This window comes from Rhipicephalus microplus, unplaced genomic scaffold, assembly GCF_043290135.1.
Source record: "Rhipicephalus microplus isolate Deutch F79 unplaced genomic scaffold, USDA_Rmic scaffold_22, whole genome shotgun sequence".
NCBI lineage: Eukaryota > Metazoa > Arthropoda > Arachnida > Ixodida > Ixodidae > Rhipicephalus > Rhipicephalus microplus.
Window position 1 is genome coordinate 10,601,461 of NW_027464595.1, and position 20,226 is coordinate 10,621,686.

Below are 20,226 nucleotides of genomic sequence, written 5' to 3' on the forward strand. Positions count from 1 at the left end.
CCGCAACTAGAAACTCCACAGCTAGAAACTCCACAACTTGAAATTTTGCTACTAGAAACTCGGCAACTAGAAACTCAACCACTAGAAACTGCACAACTAGAAACTTCTCAACTGAAAACTCCACAACTTGAAACACCACAACTAGATACTCCACAACTACAAACTCCACAACTAGAAACTCCACAACTAGAAACTCCACAACTAGAAACTCCACAACTTGAAACTCCATAACTAGAAACTCCACTACTAGAAAACTCCACAACTAGAAACTCTGCAACTAGAAACTCCGCAACTAGAAACTCCACAGCTAGAAACTTCACTACTTTAAACACTACAACTAGATACTCCAAAACTACGAATTCCACAACAATAAACTCCAACACTAGAAACTCTGCAACTAGAAACTCCACAACTAGAAACTCCTCAACTAGAAACTCCACAACTTGAAACACCACAACTAGATTCTCTAGAAACTCCACAACTAGAAACTCCACAACTTGAAACTCCGCAACTACAAATTCCACAACTAGAAACTCCACAACTTGAAACACCACAACTAGATACTCCACAAAAGCAAATTTCATAACTAGAAACTCCGCCACCAGAAACTCCACAACTATTAAACTCCGCAACTAGAAAATCTTCAACTAGAAACTCCGCAACTAGAAACTCCACAGCTAGAAACTTCACTACTTGAAACACCACAACCAGATACTCCACAACTACGAATTCCACAACTAGAAACTCCACAGCTAGGAAGTCCGCAACTAGAAACTCTGCAACTAGAAACTCCACAACTAGAAACTGCACAGCTAGAAAATCCACCACTAAAAACTCCACAACTAGCTACTCCACAACTAAAGACTCCGGAACTAGAAAACTCCGCAACTAGAAACTCCCAACTAGACTTTCCGCAACAAGAAACTCCGCAACTAGAAACTCCACAACTTGAGACTTCGAAACTACAAACTCCACAACTAGAAACTCCACAACTAGAAACTCCACAACTAGAAACTCCGCAACTAAAACTCCACAGCTAAAAAGTCCGCAACTAGAAACTCTGCAACTAGAAACTCCGCAACTAGAAATTCCACAGCTAGAAAATCCACCACTAGAAACTCCACAACTAGCAACTCCCAACTAGACACTCCGCAACTAGGAACTCTACAACTTCAAATTCCACAACTAGAAACTCCTCAACTTGAAACTCCACAACTAGATACTCCATAACTAGAAACTCCAGTACTAGAAAACTCCGCAACTAGAAACTCTGCAACTAGAAACTCCGCAACTAGAAACTCCACAACTTGAGATTTTGCTACTAGAAACTCGGCGACGAGAAACTCTACCACTAGAAACTCCACAACTAGAAACTTCTCAACTAAAAACTCCAAAACTTGAAACTCCACAACTAGATACTCCACAACTACAAACTCCACAACTAGAAACTCCACAATTAGAAACTCCACAACTAGAAACTTCTCAACTTGAAACTCCATAACTAGAAACTCCACTACTAGAAAACTCAACAACTAGAAACTCTGCAACTAGAAACTCCGCAACTCGAAACTCCACAGCTAGAAACTTCACTACTTGAAACACTACAACTAGATACTCCAAAACTACGAATTCCACAACAATAAACTCCAACACTAGAAACTCCGCAACTAGAAACTCCCAACTTGACACTCCGCAACTAGGAACTCTACAACTTCAAAATCCACAACTATAAACTCCACAACTTGAAACTCCACAACTAAATACTCCATAACTACAAACTCCACAACTACAAACTCCACAACTTGAAACTCCGCAACTAGAAACTCCATAACTAGAAACTCCACTACTAGAAAACTCCGCAACTAGAAACTCTGCAACTAGAAACTCCGCAACTAGAAACTCCACAGCTAGAAACTTCACTACTTGAAACACCACAACTAGATACTTCAGAACTACGAATTCCACAACTAGAAACTCCGCAACTAGAAACTCCGCAACTAGAAACTCCACAGCTAGAAACTCCACAACTTGAAATTTTGCTACTAGAAACTCGGCAACTAGAAACTCAACCACTAGAAACTGCACAACTCTAAACTTCTCAACTAAAAACTCCACAACTTGAAACACCACAACTCGATACTCCACATCTACAAACTCCACAACTAGAAACTCCACAACTAGAAACTCCACAACTAGAAACTCCACAACTTGAAACTCCATAACTAGAAACTCCACTACTAGAAAACTCCACAACTAGAAACTCTGCAACTAGAAACTCCGCAACTAGAAACTCCACAGCTAGAAACTTCATTACTTTAAACACTACAACTAGATACTCCAAAACTACGAATTCCACAACAATAAACTCCAACACTAGAAACTCTGCAACTAGAAACTCCACAACTAGAAACTCCTCAACTAGAAACTCCACAACTTGAAACACCACAACTAGATTCTCTAGAAACTCCACAACTAGAAACTCCACAACTTGAAACTCCGCAACTACAAATTCCACAACTAGAAACTCCACAACTTGAAACACCACAACTAGATACTCCACAACTAGAAACTCCACAACTAGAAGCTCCACAACTAGAAATTCCGCAACTAGAAACTCCACAACTAGATACTCCTAAAAAACAAATTTCATAACTAGAAACTCCACAGCTGGGAAGTCCGCAACTAGAAACTCTGCAACTAGAAACTCCGCAACTAGAAACTGCACAGCTAGAAAATCCACCACTAAAAACTGCACAACTAGCTACTCTACAACTAAAGACTCCGGAACTAGAAAACTCCGCAACTAGAAACTCCCAACTAGCCTTTCCGCAACAAGAAACTCAGCAACTAGAAACTCCACAACTTGAGACTTCGAAACTACAAACTCCACAACTAGAAACTCCACAACTAGAAACTCCACAACTAGAAACTCCGCAACTAGAAACTCCACAGCTAGAAAGTCCACAACTAGAAACTCTGCAACTAGAAACTCCGCAACTAGAAATTCCACAGCTAGAAAATCCACCACTAGAAACTCCACAACTAGCAACTCCCAACTAGACACTCCGCAACTACGAACTCTACAACTTCAAAATCCACAACTAGAAACTCCACAACTTGAAACTCCACAACTAGATACTCCACAACTACAAACTCCACAACTACAAACTCCACAACTAGAAATTCCACAACTTGAAACTCCATAACTAGAAACTCCACTACTAGAAAACTCCACAACTAGAAACTCTGCAACTAGAAACTCCGCAACTAGAAACTCCACAGCTAGAAACTTCACTACTTGAAACACTACAACTAGATACTCCAAAACTACGAATTCCACAACAATAAACTCCAACACTAGAAACTCTGCAACTAGAAACTCCACAACTAGAAACTCCTCAACTAGAAACTCCACAACTTGAAACACCACAACTAGATTCTCTAGAAACTCCACAACTAGAAACTCCACAACTTGAAACTCCGCAACTACAAATTCCACAACTAGAAACTCCACAACTTGAAACACCACAACTAGATACTCCACAACTAGAAACTCCACAACTAGAAGCTCCACAACTAGAAATTCCGCATCTAGAAACTCCACAACTAGAGACTCCATAAGTCTAAACTTCACAACTAGAAACTCCACAACCAGAAACTCCACAAATAGAAACTCCGCAACTAGAAATTCCACAACTAGAGACTCCACAACAAGAGACTTCACAACTAGAAACTCCGCAACTAGAGACTCCACAACCAGAAACTCCACAGCTAGAAATTCCACAGCTTGAGACTTCGTATGTAGAGACTCGGCAACTAGAAACACAACAACTAGAAACTCCACAACGAGAAACTCCACAACTAGAAACTCCACAACTTGAAACACCACAAATAGATACTCCTAAAAAACAAATTTCATAACTAGAAACTCCACAGCTAGAAAGTCCGCAACTAGAAACTCTGCAACTAGAAACTCCGCAACTAGAAACTCCACAGCTAGAAAATCCACAACTAGAAACTCCACAACTAGCACCTCCACAACTACAGACTCCGCAACTAGAAAACTCCGCAACTAGAAACTCCCAACCAGACACTCCGCAACTAGGAACTCTACAACTTCAAAATCCACAACTAGAAACTCCCCAACTTGAAATACCACAACTAGAAACTCCTCAGCTAGAAACTTCACTACTTGAAACACCACAACCAGATACTCCACAACTACGAATTCCTCAACTAGAAACTCCACAGCTAGGAAGTCCGCAACTAGAAACTCTGCAACTAGAAACTCCACAACTAGAAACTGCACAGCTAGAAAATCCACCACTAAAAACTCCACAACTAGCTACTCCACAACTAAAGACTCCGGAACTAGAAAACTCCGCAACTAGGAACTCCCAACTAGCCTTTCCGCAACAAGAAACTCAGCAACTAGAAACTCCACAACTTGAGACTTCGAAACTACAAACTCCACAACTAGAAACTCCACAACTAGAAACTCCACAACTAGAAACTCCACAACTAGAAACTCCGCAACTAGAAACTCCACAGCTAGAAAGTCCGCAACTAGAAACTCTGCAACTAGAAACTCCGCAACTAGAAATTCCACAGCTAGAAAATCCACCACTAGAAACTCCACAACTAGCAACTCCCAACTAGACACTCCGCAACTATGAACTCTACAACTTCAAAATCCACAACTAGAAAGTCCACAACTTGAAACTCCACAACTAGATACTCCACAACTACAAACTCCACAACTACAAACTCCACAGCTTGAAACTCCGCAACTAGAAACTCCATAACTAGAAACTCCACTACTAGAAAACTCCACAACTAGAAACTCTGCAACTAGAAACTCCACAACTTGAGATTTTGCTACTAGAAACTCGGCAACTAGAAACTCAACCACTAGAAACTCCACAACTAGAAACTTCTCAACTAAAAACTCCACAACTTGAAACACCACAACTAGATACTCCACAACTACAAACTCCACAACTAGAAACTCCACAATTAGAAACTCCACAACTAGAAACTCCACAACTTGAAACTCCATAACTAGAAACTCCACTACTAGAAAACTCCACAACTAGAAACTCTGCAACTAGAAACTCCGCAACTAGAAACTCCACAGCTAGAAACTTCACTACTTGAAACACTACAACTAGATACTCCAAAACTACGAATTCCACAACAATAAACTCCAACACTAGAAACTCCGCAACTAGAAACTCCCAACTTGACACTCCGCAACTAGGAACTCTACAACTTCAAAATCCACAACTGTAAACTCCACAACTTGAAACTCCACAACTAAATACTCCATAACTACAAACTCCACAACTACAAACTCCACAACTTGAAACTCCGCAACTAGAAACTCCATAACTAGAAACTCCACTACTAGAAAACTCCGCAACTAGAAACTCTGCAACTAGAAACTCCGCAACTAGAAACTCCACAGCTAGAAACTTCACTACTTGAAACACCACAACTAGATACTTCAAAACTACGAATTCCACAACTAGAAACTCCGCAACTAGAAACTCCGCAACTAGAAACTCCGCAACTAGAAACTCCACAGCTAGAAACTCCACAACTTGAAATTTTGCTACTAGAAACTCGGCAACTAGAAACTCAACCACTAGAAACTGCACAACTAGAAACTTCTCAACTAAAAACTCCACAACTTGAAACACCACAACTAGATACTCCACAACTACAAACTCCACAACTAGAAACTCCACAACTAGAAACTCCACAACTTGAAACTCCATAACTAGAAACTCCACTACTAGAAAACTCCACAACTAGAAACTCTGCAACTAGAAACTCCGCAACTAGAAACTCCACAGCTAGAAACTTCACTACTTTAAACACTACAACTAGATACTCCAAAACTACGAATTCCACAACAATAAACTCCAACACTAGAAACTCTGCAACTAGAAACTCCACAACTAGAAACTCCTCAACTAGAAACTCCACAACTTGAAACACCACAACTAGATTCTCTAGAAACTCCACAACTAGAAACTCCACAACTTGAAACTCCGCAACTACGAATTCCAAACTAGAAACTCAACAACTTGAAACACCACAACTAGATACTCCACAACTAGAAACTCCACAACTAGAAGCTCCACCACTAGAAATTCCGCAACTAGAAACTCCACAACTAGAGACTCCATAACTCTAAACTTCACAACTAGAAACTCCACAACCAGAAACTCCACAAATAGAAACTCCGCAACTAGAAATCCCACAACTAGAGACTCCACAACAAGAGACTTCACAACTAGAAACTCCGCAACTAGAGACTCCACAACCAGAAACTCCACAGCTAGAAATTTCACAGCTTGAGACTTCGTATGTAGAGACTCGGCAACTAGAAGCACAACAACTAGAAACTCGACAACGAGAAACTCCACAACTAGAAACTCCACAACTTGAAACACCACAACTAGATACTCCTAAAAAACAAATTTCATAACTAGAAACTCCACAGCTAGAAAGTCCGCGACTAGAAACTCTGCAACTAGAAACTCCGCAACTAGAAACTCCACAGCTAGAAAATCCACGACTAGAAACTCCACAACTAGCAACTCCACAACTACAGACTCCGCAACTAGAAAACTCCGCAACTAGAAACTTCCAACCAGACACTCCGCAACTAGGAACTCTACAACTTCAAAATCCACAACTAGAAACTCCCCAACTTGAAACACCACAACTAGAAACTCCACAGCTAGAAACTTCACTACTTGAAACACCACAACCAGATACTCCACAACTACGAATTCCTCAACTAGAAACTCCACAGCTAGGAAGTCCGCAACTAGAAACTCTGCAACTAGAAACTCCGCAACTAGAAACTGCACAGCTAGAAAATCCACCACTAAAAACTCCACAACTAGCTACTCCACAACTAAAGACTCCGGAACTAGAAAACTCCGCGACTAGAAACTCCCAACTAGCCTTTCCGCAACAAGAAACTCAGCAACTAGAAACTCCACAACTTGAGACTTCGAAACTACAAACTCCACAACTAGAAACTCCACAACTAGAAACTCCACAACTAGAAACTCCACAACTAGAAACTCTGCAACTAGAAACTCCACAGCTAGAAAGTCCGCAACTAGAAACTCTGCAACTAGAAACTCCGCAAATAGAAATTCCACAGCTAGAAAATCCACCACTAGAAACTCCACAACTAGCAACTCCCAACTAGACACTCCGCAACTACGAACTCTACAACTTCAAAATCCACAACTAGAAAGTCCACAACTTGAAACTCCACAACTAGATACTCCACAACTACAAACTCCACAACTACAAACTCCACAGCTTGAAACTCCGCAACTAGAAACTCGATAACTAGAAACTCCACTACTAGAAAACTCCACAACTAGAAACTCTGCAACTAGAAACTCCACAACTTGAGATTTTGCTACTAGAAACTCGGCAACTAGAAACTCAACCACTAGAAACTCCACAACTAGAAACTTCTCAACTAAAAACTCCACAACTTGAAACACCACAACTAGATACTCCACAACTACAAACTCCACAACTAGAAACTCCACAATTAGAAACTCCACAACTAGAAACTCCACAACTTGAAACTCCATAACTAGAAACTCCACTACTAGAAAACTCCACAACTAGAAACTCTGCAACTAGAAACTCCGCAACTAGAAACTCCACAGCTAGAAACTTCACTACTTGAAACACTACAACTAGATACTCCAAAACTACGAATTCCACAACAATAAACTCCAACACTAGAAACTCCGCAACTAGAAACTCCAAACTACTCTCCACAACTAGGAACTCTACAACTTGAAACTCCACAACTAGATACTCCATAACTACAAACTCCACAACTACAAACTCCACAACTTGAAACTCCGCAACTAGAAACTCCATAACTAGAAACTCCACTACTAGAAAACTCCGCAACTAGAAACTCCACTACTAGAAAACTCCGCAACTAGAAACTCTGCAACTAGAAACTCCGCAACTAGAAACTCCACAGCTAGAAACTTCACTACTTGAAACACCACAACTAGATACTTCAAAACTACAAATTCCACAACTAGAAACTCCGCAACTAGAAACTCCGCAACTAGAAACTCCGCAACTAGAAACTCCGCAACTAGAAACTCCACAGCTAGAAACTCCACAACTTGAAATTTTGCTACTAGAAACTCGGCAACTAGAAACTCAACCACTAGAAACTGCACAACTAGAAACTTCTCAACTAAAAACTCCACAACTTGAAACAGCACAACTAGATACTCCACAACTACAAACTCCACAACTAGAAACTCCACAACTAGAAACTCCACAACTAGAAACTCCACAACTTGAAACTCCATAACTAGAAACTCCACTACTAGAAAACTCCACAACTAGAAACTCTGCAACTAGAAACTCCGCAACTAGAAACTCCACAGCTAGAAACTTCACTACTTTAAACACTACAACTAGATACTCCAAAACTACGAATTCCACAACAATAAACTCCAACACTAGAAACTCTGCAACTAGAAACTCCACAACTAGAAACTCCTCAACTAGAAACTCCACAACTTGAAACACCACAACTAGATTCTCTAGAAACTCCACAACTAGAAACTCCACAACTTGAAACTCCGCAACTACAAATTCCAAACTAGAAACTCAACAACTTGAAACACCACAACTAGATACTCCACAACTAGAAACTCCACAACTAGAAGCTCCACAACTAGAAATTCCGCAACTAGAAACTCCACAACTAGAGACTCCATAACTCTAAACTTCACAACTAGAAACTCCACAACCAGAAACTCCACAAATAGAAACTCCGCCACTAGAAATCCCACAACTAGAGACTCCACAACAAGAGACTTCACAACTAGAAACTCCGCAACTAGAGACTCCACAACCAGAAACTCCACAGCTAGAAATTTCACAGCTTGAGACTTCGTATGTAGAGACTCGGCAACTAGAAACACAACAACTAGAAACTCGACAACGAGAAACTCCACAACTAGAAACTCCACAACTTGAAACACCACAACTAGATACTCCTAAAAAACAAATTTCATAACTAGAAACTCCACAGCTAGAAAGTCCGCAACTAGAAACTCTGCAACTAGAAACTCCGCAACTAGAAACTCCACAGCTAGAAAATCCACGACTAGAAACTCCACAACTAGCAACTCCACAACTACAGACTCCGCAACTAGAAAACTCCGCAACTAGAAACTTCCAACCAGACACTCCGCAACTAGGAACTCTACAACTTCAAAATCCACAACTAGAAACTCCCCAACTTGAAACACCACAACTAGAAACTCCACAGCTAGAAACTTCACTACTTGAAACACCACAACCAGATACTCCACAACTACGAATTCCTCAACTAGAAACTCCACAGCTAGGAAGTCCGCAACTAGAAACTCTGCAACTAGAAACTCCGCAACTAGAAACTGCACAGCTAGAAAATCCACCACTAAAAACTCCACAACTAGCTACTCCACAACTAAAGACTCCGGAACTAGAAAACTCCGCGACTAGAAACTCCCAACTAGCCTTTCCGCAACAAGAAACTCAGCAACTAGAAACTCCACAACTTGAGACTTCGAAACTACAAACTCCACAACTAGAAACTCCACAACTAGAAACTCCACAACTAGAAACTCCACAACTAGAAACTCTGCAACTAGAAACTCCACAGCTAGAAAGTCCGCAACTAGAAACTCTGCAACTAGAAACTCCGCAAATAGAAATTCCACAGCTAGAAAATCCACCACTAGAAACTCCACAACTAGCAACTCCCAACTAGACACTCCGCAACTACGAACTCTACAACTTCAAAATCCACAACTAGAAAGTCCACAACTTGAAACTCCACAACTAGATACTCCACAACTACAAACTCCACAACTACAAACTCCACAGCTTGAAACTCCGCAACTAGAAACTCCATAACTAGAAATTCCACTACTAGAAAACTCCACAACTAGAAACTCTGCAACTAGAAACTCCACAACTTGAGATTTTGCTACTAGAAACTCGGCAACTAGAAACTCAACCACTAGAAACTCCACAACTAGAAACTTCTCAACTAAAAACTCCACAACTTGAAACACCACAACTAGATACTCCACAACTACAAACTCCACAACTAGAAACTCCACAATTAGAAACTCCACAACTAGAAACTCCACAACTTGAAACTCCATAACTAGAAACTCCACTACTAGAAAACTCCACAACTAGAAACTCTGCAACTAGAAACTCCGCAACTAGAAACTCCACAGCTAGAAACTTCACTACTTGAAACACTACAACTAGATACTCCAAAACTACGAATTCCACAACAATAAACTCCAACACTAGAAACTCCGCAACTAGAAACTCCAAACTTGACTCTCCACAACTAGGAACTCTACAACTTGAAACTCCACAACTAGATACTCCATAACTACAAACTCCACAACTACAAACTCCACAACTTGAAACTCCGCAACTAGAAACTCCATAACTAGAAACTCCACTACTAGAAAACTCCGCAACTAGAAACTCCACTACTAGAAAACTCCGCAACTAGAAACTCTGCAACTAGAAACTCCGCAACTAGAAACTCCACAGCTAGAAACTTCACTACTTGAAACACCACAACTAGATACTTCAAAACTACAAATTCCACAACTAGAAACTCCGCAACTAGAAACTCCGCAACTAGAAACTCCGCAACTAGAAACTCCGCAACTAGAAACTCCACAGCTAGAAACTCCACAACTTGAAATTTTGCTACTAGAAACTCGGCAACTAGAAACTCAACCACTAGAAACTGCACAACTAGAAACTTCTCAACTAAAAACTCCACAACTTGAAACACCACAACTAGATACTCCACAACTACAAACTCCACAACTAGAAACTCCACAACTAGAAACTCCACAACTAGAAACTCCACAACTTGAAACTCCATAACTAGAAACTCCACTACTAGAAAACTCCACAACTAGAAACTCTGCAACTAGAAACTCCGCAACTAGAAACTCCACAGCTAGAAACTTCACTACTTTAAACACTACAACTAGATACTCCAAAACTACGAATTCCACAACAATAAACTCCAACACTAGAAACTCTGCAACTAGAAACTCCACAACTAGAAACTCCTCAACTAGAAACTCCACAACTTGAAACACCACAACTAGATTCTCTAGAAACTCCACAACTAGAAACTCCACAACTTGAAACTCCGCAACTACAAATTCCACAACTAGAAACTCCACAACTTGAAACACCACAACTAGATACTCCACAACTAGAAACTCCACAACTAGAAGCTCCACAACTAGAAATTCCGCAACTAGAAACTCCACAACTAGAGACTCAATAACTCTAAACTTCACAACTAGAAACTCCACAACCAGAAACTCCACAAATAGAAACTCCGCAACTAGAAATCCCACAACTAGAGACTCCACAACAAGAGACTTCACAACTAGAAACTCCGCAACTAGAGACTCCACAACCAGAAACTCCACAGCTAGAAATTCCACAGCTTGAGACTTCGTATGTAGAGACTCGGCAACTAGAAACACAACAACTAGAAACTCCACAACGAGAAACTCCACAACTAGAAACTCCACAACTTGAAACACCACAACTAGATACTCCTAAAAAACAAATTTCATAACTAGAAACTCCACAGCTAGAAAGTCCGCAACTAGAAACTCTGCAACTAGAAACTCCGCAACTAGAAACTCCACAGCTAGAAAATCCACGACTAGAAACTCCACAACTAGCAACTCCACAACTACAGACTCCGCAACTAGAAAACTCCGCAATTAGAAACTCCCAACCAGACACTCCGCAACTAGGAACTCTACAACTTCAAAATCCACAACTAGAAACTCCCCAACTTGAAACACCACAACTAGAAACTCCACAGCTAGAAACTTCACTACTTGAAACACCACAACCAGATACTCCATAACTACGAATTCCTAAACTAGAAACTCCACAGCTAGGAAGTCTGCAACTAGAAACTCTGCAACTAGAAACTCCGCAACTAGAAACTGCACAGCTAGAAAATCCACCACTAAAAACTCCACAACTAGCTACTCCACAACTAAAGACTCCGGAACTAGAAAACTCCGCAACTAGAAACTCCCAACTAGCCTTTCCGCAACAAGAAACTCAGCAACTAGAAACTCCACAACTTGAGACTTTGAAACTACAAACTCCACAACTAGAAACTCCACAACTAGAAACTCCACAACTAGAAACTCCGCAAGTAGAAACTCCACAGCTAGAAAGTCCGCAACTAGAAACTCTGCAACTAGAAACTCCGCAACTAGAAATTCCACAGCTAGAAAATCCACCACTAGAAACTCCACAACTAGCAACTCCCAACTAGAAACTCCACAACTTGAGATTTTGCTACTAGAAACTCGGCAACTAGAAACTCAACCACTAGAAACTCCACAACTAGAAACTTCTCAACTAAAAACTCCACAACTTGAAACACCACAACTAGATACTCCACAACTACAAACTCCACAACTAGAAACTCCACAATTAGAAACTCCACAACTAGAAACTCCACAACTTGAAACTCCACAACTAGAAACTCTGCAACTAGAAACTCCGCAACTAGAAACTCCACAGCTAGAAACTTCACTACTTGAAACACTACAACTAGATACTCCAAAACTACGAATTCCACAACAATAAACTCCAACACTAGAAACTCCGCAACTAGAAACTCCCAACTTGACTCTCCACAACTAGGAACTCTACAACTTCAAAATCCACTACTAGAAACTCCACAACTTGAAACTCCACAACTAGATACTCCATAACTACAAACTCCACAACTACAAACTCCACAACTTGAAACTCCGCAACTAGAAACTCCATAACTAGAAACTCCACTACTAGAAAACTCCGCAACTAGAAACTCTGCAACTAGAAACTCCGCAACTAGAAACTCCACAGCTAGAAACTTCACTACTTGAAACACCACAACTAGATACTTCAAAACTACGAATTCCACAACTAGAAACTCCGCAACTAGAAACTCTTCAACTAGAAACTCCGCAACTAGAAACTCCACAGCTAGAAACTCCACAACTTGAGATTTTGCTACTAGAACCTCGGCAACTAGAAACTCAACCACTAGAAACTCCACAACTAGAAACTTCTCAACTAAAAACTCCACAACTTGAAACACCACAACTATATACTCCACAACTACAAACTCCACAACTAGAAACTCTGCAACTTGAAACTCCGCAACTAGAAACTCCACAGCTAGAAACTTCACTACTTGAAACACCACAACTAGATACTTCAAAACTACGAATTCCACAACTTGAAACTCCGCAACTAGAAACTCCACAGCTAGAAACTCCACAACTTGAGATTTTGCTACTAGAAACTCTGCAACTAGAAACTCCGCAACTAGAAACTCCACAACAATAAACTCCAACACTAGAAACTCCGCAACTAGAAACTCCCAACATGACACTCCGCAACTAGGAACTCTACAACTTCATAATCCACAACTATAAACTCCACAACTTGAAACTCCACAACTAAATACTCCACAACTACAAACTCCGCAACTACAAACTCCACAACTTGAAACTCCGCAACTAGAAACTCCATAACTAGAAACTTCACTACTAGAAAACTCCGCAACTAGAAACTCTGCAACTAGAAATTCCGCAACTAGAAACTCCACAACTTGAGATTTTGCTACTAGAAACTCGGCGACTAGAAACTCAACCACTAGAAACTCCACAACTAAAAACTTCTCAACTAAAAACTCCAAAACTTGAAACACCACAACTAGATACTCCACAACTCCAAACTCCACAACTAGAAACTCCACAATTAGAAACTCCACAACTAGAAACTTCTCAACTTGAAACTCCATAACTAGAAACTCCACTACTAGAAAACTCCACAACTAGAAACTCTGCAACTAGAAACTCCGCAACTAGAAACTCCACAGCTAGAAACTTCACTACTTGAAACACCACAACCAGATACTCCACAACAACGAATTCCTCAACTAGAAACTCCACAGCTAGGAAGTCCGCAACTAGAAACTCTGCAACTAGAAACTCCGCAACTAGAAACTGCACAGCTAGAAAATCCACCACTAAAAACTCCACAACTAGCTACTCCACAACTAAAGACTCCGGAACTAGAAAACTCCGCAACTAGAAACTCCCAACTAGCCTTTCCGCAACAAGAAACTCAGGAACTAGAAACTCCACAACTTGAGACTTCGAAACTACAAACTCCACAACTAGAAACTCCACAACTAGAAACTCCACAACTAGAAACAACACAACTAGAAACTCCACAACTAGAAACTCCGCAACTAGAAACTCCACAGCTAGAAAGTCCGCAACTAGAAACTCTGCAACTAGAAACTCCGCAACTAGAAATTCCACAGCTACAAAATCCACCACTAGAAACTCCACAACTAGCAACTCCCAACTAGACACTCCGCAACTACGAACTCTACAACTTCAAAATCCACAACTAGAAACTCCACAACTTGAAACTCCGCAACTAGAAACTCCATAACTAGAAACTCCACTACAAGAAAACTCCACAACTAGAAACTCTGCAACTAGAAACTCCACAACTTGAGATTTTGCTACTAGAAACTCGGCAACTAGAAACTCAACCACTAGAAACTCCACAACTAGAAGCTTCTTAACTAAAAACTCCACAACTTGAAACACCACAACTAGATACTCCACAACTACAAACTCCACAACTAGAAACTCCACAATTAGAAACTCCACAACTAGAAACTTCTCAACTTGAAACTCCATAACTAGAAACTCCACTACTAGAAAACTCCACAACTAGAAACTCTGCAACTAGAAACTCCGCAACTAGAAACTCCACAGCTAGAAACTTCACTACTTGAAACACCACAACCAGATACTCCACAACAACGAATTCCTCAACTAGAAACTCCACAGCTAGGAAGTCCGCAACTAGAAACTCTGCAACTAGAAACTCCGCAACTAGAAACTGCACAGCTAGAAAATCCACCACTAAAAACTCCACAACTAGCTACTCCACAACTAAAGACTCCGGAACTAGAAAACTCCGCAACTAGAAACTCCCAACTAGCCTTTCCGCAACAAGAAACTCAGGAACTAGAAACTCCACAACTTGAGACTTCGAAACTACAAACTCCACAACTAGAAACTCCACAACTAGAAACTCCACAACTAGAAACAACACAACTAGAAACTCCACAACTAGAAACTCCGCAACTAGAAACTCCACAGCTAGAAAGTCCGCAACTAGAAACTCTGCAACTAGAAACTCCGCAACTAGAAATTCCACAGCTACAAAATCCACCACTAGAAACTCCACAACTAGCAACTCCCAACTAGACACTCCGCAACTACGAACTCTACAACTTCAAAATCCACAACTAGAAACTCCACAACTTGAAACTCCGCAACTAGAAACTCCATACCTAGAAACTCCACTACAAGAAAACTCCACAACTAGAAACTCTGCAACTAGAAACTCCACAACTTGAGATTTTGCTACTAGAAACTCGGCAACTAGAAACTCAACCACTAGAAACTCCACAACTAGAAGCTTCTTAACTAAAAACTCCACAACTTGAAACACCACAACTAGATACTCCACAACTACAAACTCCACAACTAGAAACTCCACAATTAGAAACTCCACAACTAGAAACTCCACAACTTGAAACTCCATAACTAGAAACTTCACTACTTGAAACACTACAACTAGATACTCCAAAACTACGAATTCCACAACAATAAACTCCAACACTAGAAACTCCGCAACTAGAAACTCCCAACTTGACACTCCGCAACTAGGAACTCTACAACTTCAAAATCCACAACTATAAACTCCACAACTTGAAACTCCACAACTAAATACTCCATAACTACAAACTCCACAACTACAAACTCCACAACTTGAAACTCCGCAACTAGAAACTCCATAACTAGAAACTCCACTACTAGAAAACTCCGCAACTAGAAACTCTGCAACTAGAAACTCCGCAACTAGAAACTCCACAGCTAGAAACTTCACTACTTGAAACACCACAACTAGATACTTCAAAACTACGAATTCCACAACTTTAAACTCCGCAACTAGAAACTCCGCAACTAGAAACTCCGCAACTAGAAACTCCACAGCTAGAAACTCCACAACTTGAAATTTTGCTACTAGAAACTCGGCAACTAGAAACTCAACCACTAGAAACTGCACAACTAGAAACTTCTCAACTAAAAACTCCACAACTTGAAACACCACAACTAGATACTCCACAACTACAAACTCCACAACTAGAAACTCCACAACTAGAAACTCCACAACTAGAAACTCCACAACTTGAAACTCCATAACTAGAAACTCCACTACGAGAAAACTCCAACACTAGAAACTCTGCAACTAGAAACTCCACAACTAGAAACTCCTCAACTAGAAACTCCACAACTTGAAACACCACAACTAGATTCTCTAGAAACTCCACAACTAGAAACTCCACAACTTGAAACTCCGCAACTACAAATTCCACAACTAGAAACTCCACAACTTGAAACACCACAACTAGATACTCCACAACTAGAAACTCCACAACTAGAAGCTCCACAACTAGAAATTCCGCAACTAGAAACTCCACAACCAGAGACTCCATAACTCTAAACTTCACAACTAGAAACTCCACAACCAGAAACTCCACAAATAGAAACTCCGCAACTAGAAATCCTACAACTAGAGACTCCACAACAAGAGACTTCACAACTAGAAACTCCGCAACTAGAGACTCCACAACCAGAAACTCCACAGCTAGAAATTCCACAGCTTGAGACTTCGTATGTAGAGACTCGGCAACTAGAAACACAACAACTAGAAACTCCACAACGAGAAACTCCACAACTAGAAACTCCACAACTTGAAACACCACAACCAGATACTCCACAACTACGAATTCCTCAACTAGAAACTCCACAGCTCGGAAGTCCGCAACTAGAAACTCTGCAACTAGAAACTCCGACACTAGAAACTGCACAGCTAGAAAATCCACCACTAAAAACTCCACAACTAGCTACTCCACAACTAAAGACTCCGGAACTAGAAAACTCCGCAACTAGAAACTCCCAACTAGCCTTTCCGCAACAAGAAACTCAGCAACTAGAAACTCCACAACTTGAGACTTCGAAACTACAAACTCCACAACTAGAAACTCCACAACTAGAAACTCCACAACTAGAAACTCCACAACTAGAAACTCCGCAACTAGAAACTCCACAGCTAGAAAGTCCGCAACTAGAAACTCTGCAACTAGAAACTCCGCAACTAGAAATTCCACAGCTAGAAAATCCACCACTAGAAACTCCACAACTAGCAACTCCCAACTAGACACTCCGCCACTACGAACTCTACAACTTCAAAATCCACAACTTGAAACACCACAACTAGATACTCCACAACTACAAACTCCACAACTAGAAACTCACAATTAGAAACTCCACAACTAGAAACTCCACAACTTGAAACTCCATAACTAGAAACTCCACTACTAGAAAACTCCACAACTAGAAACTCTGCAACTAGAAACTCCGCAACTGGAAACTCCACAGCTAGAAACTTCACTACTTGAAACACTACAACTAGTAACTCCAAAACTACGAATTCCACAACAATAAACTCCAACACTAGAAACTCCGCAACTAAAAACTCCCAACTTGACTCTCCACAACTAGGAACTCTACAACTTCAAAATCCACTACTAGAAACTCCACAACTTGAAACTCCACAACTAGATACTCCAAAACTACAAACTCCACAACTACAAACTCCACAACTTGAAACTCCGCAACTAGAAACTCCATAACTAGAAACTCCACTACTAGAAAACTCCGCAACTAGAAGCTCCGCAACTAGAAACTCCACAGCTAGAAACTTCACTACTTGAAACACCACAACTAGATACTTCAAAACTACGAATTCCACAACTAGAAACTCCGCAACTAGAAACTCTTCAACTAGAAACTCCGCAACTAGAAACTCCACAGCTAGAAACTCCACAACTTGAGATTTTGCTACTAGAACCTCGGCAACTAGAAACTCAACCACTAGAAACTCCACAACTAGAAACTTCTCAACTAAAAACTCCACAACTTGAAACACCACAACTATATACTCCACAACTACAAACTCCACAACTAGAAACACTGCAACTTGAAACTCCGCAACTAGAAACTCCACAGCTAGAAACTTCACTACTTGAAACACCACAACTAGATAATTCAAAACTACGAATTCCACAACTAGAAACTCCGCAACTAGAAACTCCGTAACTAGAAACTCCGCAACTAGAAACTCCACAGCTAGAAACTCCACAACTTGAGATTTTGCTACTAGAAACTCTGCAACTAGAAACTCCGCAACTAAAAACTCCACAGCTAGAAACTTCACTACTTGAAACACTACAACTAGATACTCCAAAACTACGAATTCCACAACAATAAACTCCAACACTAGAAACTCCGCAACTAGAAACTCCCAACATGACACTCCGCAACTAGGAACTCTACAACTTCAAAATCCACAACTATAAACTCCACAACTTGAAACTCCACAACTAAATACTCCACAACTACAAACTCCACAGCTACAAACTCCACAACTTGAAACTCCACAACTAGAAACTCCATAACTAGAAACTCCACTACTAGAAAACTCCGCAACTAGAAACTCTTCAACTAGAAACTCCGCAACTAGAAACTCCACAACTTGAGATTTTGCTACTAGAAACTCGGCGACTAGAAACTCAACCACTAGAAACTCCACAACTAAAACTTCTCAACTAAAAACTCCAAAACTTGAAACACCACAACTAGATACTCCACAACTACAAACTCCACAACTAGAAACTCCACAATTAGAAACTCCACAACTAGAAACTTCTCAACTTGAAACTCCATGACTAGAAACTCCACTACTAGAAAACTCCACAACTAGAAACTCTGCAACTAGAAACTCCGCAACTAGAAACTCCAAAGCTAGAAACTTCACTACTTGAAACAGCACAACCAGATACTCCACAACTACGAATTCCACAACTAGAAACTCCACAGCTAGGAAGTCCGCAACTAGAAACTCTGCAACTAGAAACTCCACAACTAGAAACTGCACTGCTAGAAAATCCACCACTAAAAACTCCACAACTAGCTACTCCACAACTAAAGACTCCGGAACTAGAAAACTCCGCAACTAGAAACTCCCAACTAGACTTTCCGCAACAAGAAACTCCGCAACTAGAAACTCCACAACTTGAGACTTCGAAACTACAAACTCAACAACTAGAAACTCCACAACTAGAAACTCCACAACTAGAAACTCCACAACTAGAAACTCCGCAACTAAAAACTCCACAGCTAAAAAGTCCGCAACTAGAAACTCTGCAACTAGAAACTCCGCAACTAGAAATTCCACAGCTAGAAAATTCACCACTAGAAACTCCACAACTAGCAACTCCCAACTACACACTCCGCAACTAGGAACACTACAACTTCAAATTCCACAACTAGAAACTCCACAACTTGAAACTCCACAACTACATACTCCACAACTACAAACTCCACAACTACAAACTCCACAACTTGAAACTCCGCAACTAGAAACTCCATAACTAGAAACTCCTCTACTAGAAAACTCCGCCACTAGAAACTCTGCAACTAGAAACTCCGCAACTAGAAACTCCACAACTTGAGATTTTGCTACTAGAAACTCGGCGACTAGAAACTCAACCACTAGAAACTCCACAACTAAAAACTTCTCAACTAAGAACTCCAAAACTTGAAACACCACAACTAGATACTCCACAACTACAAACTCCACAACTAGAAACTCCACAATTAGAAACTCCACAACTAGAAACTTCTCAACTGGAAACTTCATAACTAGAAACTCCACTACTAGAAAACTCCACAACTAGAAACTCTGCAACTAGAAACTCCGCAACTAGAAACTCCACAGCTAGAAACTTCACTACTTGAAACACTAAAACTAGATACTCCAAAACTACGAATTCCACAACAATAAACTCCAACACTAGAAACTCCGCAACTAGAAACTTCCAACATGACCTTCCGCAACTAGGAACTCTACAACTTC